Source organism: Echinops telfairi, unplaced genomic scaffold (genome assembly GCF_000313985.2).
Source record: "Echinops telfairi isolate 266 unplaced genomic scaffold, ASM31398v2 ScPeMD7_1;HRSCAF=3_0, whole genome shotgun sequence".
NCBI classification, from domain to species: domain Eukaryota; kingdom Metazoa; phylum Chordata; class Mammalia; order Afrosoricida; family Tenrecidae; genus Echinops; species Echinops telfairi.
Window position 1 is genome coordinate 74,694,870 of NW_022103896.1, and position 7,733 is coordinate 74,702,602.

Here is a 7,733-nt window from a genome sequence, read left to right on the forward strand (position 1 = left end):
CCCATGTTCCCCCGGAACTGTCAGCCCCGTTGTTTTCTCCTCCAGATTGTTCATCCAGCCTGTCCTATCCAGACAGGCCCAGGCATTGTTTTTTTTTAAGGATGAAATATATGGATCCACTTTTATTTTCATTCAGGTGGATAGCTAGAAGTTCTGATTATTATTTCTCATCTCTTAAAATGTTCCATTTTGACATGTTATGTTACTGACATAAGAGTTTTAAAGTGCAGATATAGAATTGGTGTACGATGTGTGGTGGATTTCAGTAGAACTTCCAGACTAAGAACAGACAATGAAGAAGGAATCACTGCTCACTTCAGAGGAAGAAGCTGCTGAAAACTGTATGCACAGCTTTGAAATATGGTCAGATACTGAGGGCATACTGAGTGGAAGCAGAACATTGTCTGAGATCTTGCCAGAGGATGAACCCCTTGGATGGAAGGGAACTTGAAATGTGACTAAGGAGGCTGACGGGACACTTCGTAGGGTAAGAAGAAATAGCTGCAAAAATCTGCTAATGATCAGAACTTGGAATGTGAAGTATGGTTCTAGGAAAATTGAAAGTCGCCAAAAATGAGATGGCATATATAAAGATCACAATATCCTAGGCCTTAGCAGAAATGGACTGGTGTTGGCTATTTTGAATCAGGAAATCATATGATGTACTATGCAGGGAATAACATAATTAAGAAGAACAGTGTTGCATTCATTGTCAGGGAATTTCCAAATCAATCTTGAAGTATAATGCTGCCTATGATAGAGTTATATCTAACTATCTTCAAGGAAATCCAGTCAATACAACTGATTCATATTTGTGCACCAACCACAAAAGCTAGTGAAGAAGAAATTGCAGAATTCTACCAATGATTTCAGTCGGAAATCAAACATGCAATCAAAATGCATTTATAATTATCGGTGATTGGAAAGCAAATGTTGGAACAAAGAAGAAGGAACAATGATTGAAAAATATGGGTTGGTGATAGAAATTAAGCTGGAGATCTCACGATAGAAAATTTGCAAAATCAATGGCTTGTTCAAAGCAAATACCTTTTCCCAACAACACAAGAGGTGACTATATACATGGACTTCTTCAGATAAAATACATAGAAACCAAATTGACTTCATCTGTGGGCTGAGACAATATCAGCATCTAAAACCAGATTGGGGCTGACTGTGTAACATCCCATCAATTCTTCATGGTTTAGTTCAGAGTAAAAGCTGAAGAAAATTAAAACAAGTCCATGAAAGCCAAATATGGCCTTAAGTCTATCCCACCTGAATTTTGAAAACATCTCAAGAACAGATTTGATGCATTGCACACTAAAGACAGAAGACCTGATGAGGTGTGGGAGGACATCAGGAACATCCACGAAGAAAGAACGGTCATTAAAGACAGGAAAGAAAGAAAAGATGAAAGTGGATGTCAGAAGAGACTCTGAAACTTGCTGTTAATTGTAGAGTAGCTGAAGCAAATGGAAGAAATGCTGAAGTCAAGGAACTGAATAGAAAATCTCAAAGGGAAGTTAGAGAAGGTCAAATATAATGAAATATTCAAAGACCTAGATTTAGAAAATCAAAAAGGAAGAAAATGCTCGTCATATCTTAAACTGAAAGAACTCAAGGAAAAGAAACCAAACTTTGAGTTGCAGTATTGGAAGATTCCCTGGGCAAAATATTGAACGATGCAGAAAGCATCAAAAGAAGGTGGAAAGAATACACAGAGTGAACTAGTCGACATTCCACCATTTCAGGAAGCAGTATATGAGGCAGAACCAATGGTGCTAGAGGAAGAACTTCAAGCTGCACTGAAGATATCAGACCCAAACAAAGCTTCAGGCATTGATAGAATACCAATTGAAATGTTTCAACAAGCTGATGAAGTACTGGAAGCACTTACTCATCTATGCCAGAAAGTTTGGAAGACAGCTACTTGTCCAACTGACTGGAAGAGACCCATATTTGTACATATTTCAAAGAAAGGGGACCCAACAGAATGCTTATAGAACAGAATCATTGATATTACAGACTCACTGCTATAGAGTTGATGCTGACTCAAAACGACTCTATAGGACAGGATAGAACTGTCCCTGAGAGTTTCCAAGACTTTACATGCTTACTGGAATGAAAGCCCCATCTTTCTCCCATGGAGTGGCTGGTAGTATCAAACTGTGGACCTTGCAGATTTCAGCCCAATGCATAACAGTTATGCCACATGCAAGTAAAATATTGCTGAAGACCATCCAACAAGAGTTGCAGCAGTACATTGACAGGGAGCTGCCAGAGGTTCAGACCAGATTCAGAAGAGGATGTGGAACAAGGGATATCATAGCTGATGTCAGGTGCATGTTTGCTGAAAGTAGAGAATACCAGTGTGTTAATCTGGATACATTAGAGAAACAAATCCACAGAAACTCATATGTATAAGACAGAGTTTTATATAAAGGTTAAGTGCACATCAAGAAAACATCCCAACCCAGTGCTGCCCAAATCCACAAGTCCAACATTAACCCATATGTCCGACCAATCCACAAAGTCCTCCTCCATCTCACAAAACACATACTACGACACTGACTGCAGGAGGAAAGCCAAATCAGTGAACATGTAAGCATCTCAGTGCTGGCAGGGGTCTCCACTTGGCTGCTTCAGCACCCAGGGCCGCATAGGGGTAGGTCCATGTGGCTTCTCCTTGGGGATGTCTTGCAGGAAGTGAAGCCTTGCCAGCTGAAGCAGGAACTGGCTAAGGCAGCTGCACCTGGTCTGACCATCACAAAGCAAAAGACACGAGAACTAGAAAGGCGAGGCTCCCCGAGCCATTTATCCCTCCGCCCTTCAATTAACCCCACATGTGTTTATTGGCCAGGTTGGCATAATAAACTATCTCAACCAGGAAGATGTTTACTTGTGTTTTGTTGATTATGACAAGGCATTTGACTGGATGGATTGTAAAAAGTATGGAGAACGATGGGGATTCCAGAATACTTCATTGTGCTTCTGCGGAACTTGTACATGGACAAAGGGCAAACTGCATGGTTTAAAATCAGGAAAGGTGTGCACCAGGGTTGTATCCTCTCACTATACTTATTCAATCTGTATGCTGAGTCGATCACTAGAGAAGCTGGATTACATGAAGAAGAATGTGGCGTCAGGATTGGCAGAAGGCTTCTTAACAACCTGAGATATTGCTTGCTCAAAGTGAGGAGGATCTAAAATACTTGCTGATGAAGATCAAGGATTTCAGCCTTCAGTATGGGTTATAACTTTATATAAAGAAGGCCAAAATCCTCATGAGTGGGCCAATAGGTAACGTCATGATAATGGAGAAAAGTTTGATGTTATCAAGGATTTTGTCTTGCTTGGATCTACAATCAATGCCCATGGAAGAGACAGTCAAGAGAACAAAAGACACATTGCATTAGGTAAGTCTAATGCACAAGACCTCTTTAGAGTATTGAAAAGCAGTATTTCATTCTGTTGTGCATTGAGTAGCCATGAGTCGGAACCGAATTGATGGTAGCTAACAACAAAAAAAGTGCTTGATCAAGAAGCTTCAGAGATCACTACACCGTATCATGAACTCCGTGAGGACAGGGATTATGTTTTTCCTTACTGTTGAGTCCATGACTAAAGCAGTCTTTGGCACACTGCATATGCTCAAAAAGTGGTTGTTATATAGCTGAATGAAATAAACCTCTCATATGTCTTAAGTAACACACCCATTGAGAATCTGAACGTTCCAGGTGTGTGCTGTAGCAAGCTGAGGCTAAGAATAAGTGATGACTCATAAAGGCAGGTAGTGTAACTACTCACTCACTGCCAGCTGGTCAATACTGACTCACATCCACCCTATAAGACAGGGAAGAACTGCCCCTGTTGGTTTCATAGACTAACTCAGAGTAGAACATAGCATGTCTCCCGTGGAGCAGCTGGTGGTTTGCAACGGCTGACCTTAGGATTAGTAGCCAAATGTATAACCACTATGCAACCAGGGCTCCTTTACTGGGGTTAAATGTACACATTTTAAAATACGATAATATAAATCATAAGAACCTTTAAAAAAGTGCCTGTAGCTTGTAATCCAAAAGTGCTTGGGCACTTTTATGACTCTGTATTTTATGACTATCTCCTGCATTTTTCTACTCTTCCTAATGGCAGTTCGGCAGGAAGAATTAGTCTAATCAATACTTTTAATAGTGGAAACAAGATTATATCTTAGATTATGGACCTTCAAAGGACACAGACTCGACTGCACATATATTCTGGACAATGCCAGAACCTATGTCATCATTTGCTAATTGGGAAAATCCCCAAGTGTTTTTTTCCTAACAATTTTACTTAGCAAAAATACCAAGCATACTATCCAAGTTAATGAGCCTGTTTCCATTACCAATACCGAAAGTAATTTCATCTGTGCAACCATACGTGTTGCTTACGCTGACTGTTCCCTCTGAACTTCTGATGCTATTTTATATTTTATGATTTCTCTGTCCGCCGCTCCCCCACCCCCGCCCCACCCCAATTTCAATGAGTTAACCTGACTATGCCCTTTGGACTTTTTATATTTACTCTGTTTTACAGCTCGTATATTTTATTTTATTTTTAACCAATTTCAACAGCATGTTGTTACAAATGAAGCTGGTGATTCAGGCATTAGATATTATGTCTCACCGATTTTTTTTCTTTTGGTTTAGACTCATATAGCATATAGCACTGCTCCCTCTTGTGGTTTTGAGAAATGAAACCAAGCCAGACTTGTTTTTGTTGTTCAAAGAGTAGGAGAAAAGGAAAAAAAAAGTAGGAAACGTTTGGGACAATATGAACAGTAATTGTATTCCCTTTTGTTTTATTTTGTTCCTATTTTCTTCTTGATTCCAAGGAAGACAAGTATAACCAAAGATTGCAAAGAAATTGAGGAGATTCAGGGAAATTCAGTTGGGAATCAAAGCATCAGAAACATCAGTACAGAACACAGTCCAGGAAATTTATTTCTATCAACACAATCTTCCCAATAGAAGTATTTCTGACTTTACCTCAATTTAATATGAGTTAGATGACAAAAATCAGCGAACCGAGTATGTTTATTGGGATGACTGCGTGCAAAACGAAACAAGAACAAGAACAACAACAAAACCGACAGTTTTTTCCTTCAGAAATCTAGCCTGCAGAATTTAGAATTATATTTTGTGTTTAGAGAAATAACCACACAAAAAAAAGAAATAACCAACAAGAAACAGACACATAAAACAGATAAACAACTATTATCAGTAAAACAAGTACAAAAACCTTTACTTTGGTAAACTAAATGGAACATAATATTAAATATTATTATTTATTATTATTAAATAATATTAAAAAGAAAAAACCTTCATGTGAAATGTAAGAAAATTCTATACACAGAAATCCCTTAAAAGAAAAAAAATTTCTGGGGGACAGACAACCGAAAAGTGGATGAAGGGAGACGTCGGACAGGGCAAGATATGACAAAATACCCATTTATAAACTATCAAGGGCTCATGCGGGAGGGGGGAGCGGGGAGGGAGGGGAAAAATGAGGACCTAATGTCGGGGGTTTCAATGGAGAGAAAATGTTTTGAGAAACGATGTACAAATGCGCTTTACACAATTGATGTGTGTATGGATTGGGATAACAGTTGTATGAGCCCCTAATAAAATGTTAAAAAAGAGAAAAAAACACAAAAAACTACTGAAACTAAAAAAGCAAAAAACAAAGCAATTCACTTGACGAAACCACCAATTGCAATTGTAAAGCTGAATAAAATGATAACATAATACAAAAAAAGAAAGAAAAAAATTCATTCCCAAACAACCGTACTTTGAGGCTTTCACACTTTCACACTTGTTGAATTCGCACCAAGGACTGAAGAAAACGGGCGGGGGGGGGGGGGTTCAATGATTATAAACTACGAAAGCTTCTTAGAAGCGAAAGAGTCAGTAGTGAAGAAACAGTCCGTTTGCATTTCTAAACGCAGGTGGGATAAAATTCTTCCGTCCTTGGACCGCTGGGAGTTGTAGTCAGGCAAGTGCTAATTATTTTCTCAGCTAGAAGATTACTGTATTTCTTTTGCAAATTATCGGTGGACGGCGAGTCGCTGGGGCCAATTGACTGTTTCTTGTTCCCCATTGGACCCGTCCGTTCAACATTAGCGTAACTCCCGAGTTGACCAATGAGCGCCTTAGTCCAAGAAGGCTTTTGCCGATTGGACATATTATTCCTGCGTTGGAATCCGGACTGGCCAATAAGCGAGGAAAACGGACGTAAGTGACAGGGTCACTGGGAGAGAATGCAGCGCCCATTCGGCCGCCTCCCTCCGCTCCTTGGCTCCGCAGGTTAGTCCGGTCACTTGCAATCCCCGAGCCCGCGGCTGCGAGCGGGCCGTCCATCTCCGAGCCGGGGCCGGCTGCCTCCCTGGCGGACGTGGCCCGATGCTGCGGCCGACGCTGGGTTCCTAAAGCGCTGCAGCGGGAGGTGAGTTCCACGGGCGCCGCAGCAAGCGGCGGAGCCGGCAAGGCCGCGGAGAGGGGCCCCACCGCGCAGACGGAGACTTCATCTGGTCAGGGCCCTTCCTGCTTTCCCCCCAGGACCGGGCATTGCGTGGCCAGCGGGGCACTTGAAGCTCTGCCCTGAAAACCGGAGCTTTGTTTACTTTCCATCGTGCCCATCTCACAATTGATTATCTTAATTGACTGTAAGCAGTATTGGTAGGTACCATCACACGTCTTTCCTCAATCTTTGATCTTAGGTTGATTGTTTATGTAACTTTCGGCCAGTTTTGCACCTGTCTTATCTCCGAAGAGGGAAAGGAAAAGACATCTTTGTGTTTTGCTTGACTGAAGAAAGACTCGTGCCGTTAGCAACTCTTTCCCTGGTACTCAGCGGGCTGATGAATTCGGGCAGCGCAGAATACACCTGCCGGAATAGAAGACATCAGGGAATCAAATATTTGCATATCATGTTTAATATTTCTCAGGATCCTTATTAGAGTAGCTCTTTACCCCCCCCCCCTCCAATCCTGAGAAGCAGTGATTTTATGTGAGGAAACAAGCTATAAAAAAGTAACTTCTCAAAGTTACAAATGGTTACTAGTAAGGGGAGCCAGACGGGAATCAATCACCTCTGCACTGTAAACGTCTTCCTTATTTGAGTAAGGTTTTAGTTTATGTGAGTCCACTGAAGTTCTTGACGTGCAATACCTAAATTACTATCTGTGTTGTGGCTGAAAGAAAGAAAGAAAGTCTTTCAGTCATCTACTAATTTGCAGGTCCCTGACATGTATCACCCTTGTCTCTCTGAGTGTGGCTTCTTGATCATCAGCATAGGCTACGACTTGTTGGATGCCCTGTGCCAGGCATAAGCCCACCCACCTACTGAATCAGAATCTGCTTCTCAGTAGATCCCTTAGGTAGTCTGAATGCTTTGAAAAGTTTGAAGAGCACTCATTGCCCTGTAATGAAATTTTAAAAGTTCAAGAGATCCGCATGTTCTAATACGATTGGAAAGTAGAAGGCAAGGAGAAAGTATTTTTAAACCTCCTCAATTTCTAGTGAGGCTATGATGTATTATTATTAAATATTGTAGTATTTTAGCTTAACAGCCCCAATTCTTACAATGGCCATGACTATTGAAGGTCATTCATCAGTGGCTTGGGATCCCCGGTGGCATAGTGGGTAACTCATTGGGCAGCTAATCATAAGGTCAAGCAGATTGAAACCACCAGG

The 7,733-nt window shown here is 41.0% G+C and overlaps 1 protein-coding gene across 2 annotated transcripts in view; it reads left to right on the forward strand.

The window, feature by feature from the left end:
* The first annotated feature begins 6,365 nt into the window (after positions 1-6,365).
* ARMC1 (armadillo repeat containing 1) overlaps positions 6,366-7,733 on the forward strand; it is a 42,084-nt gene continuing 40,716 nt past the window's right edge. Inside the window, exon 1 of one of the 2 annotated variants that reach the window (XM_004697543.2) lies at positions 6,366-6,483. The gene's annotated coding sequence lies outside the window, so the exon portion shown is untranslated. Of the gene's footprint in view, positions 6,484-6,690; positions 6,717-7,733 lie in introns of those variants that run through there. The other variant, XM_045299956.1, reaches the window with a different exon arrangement.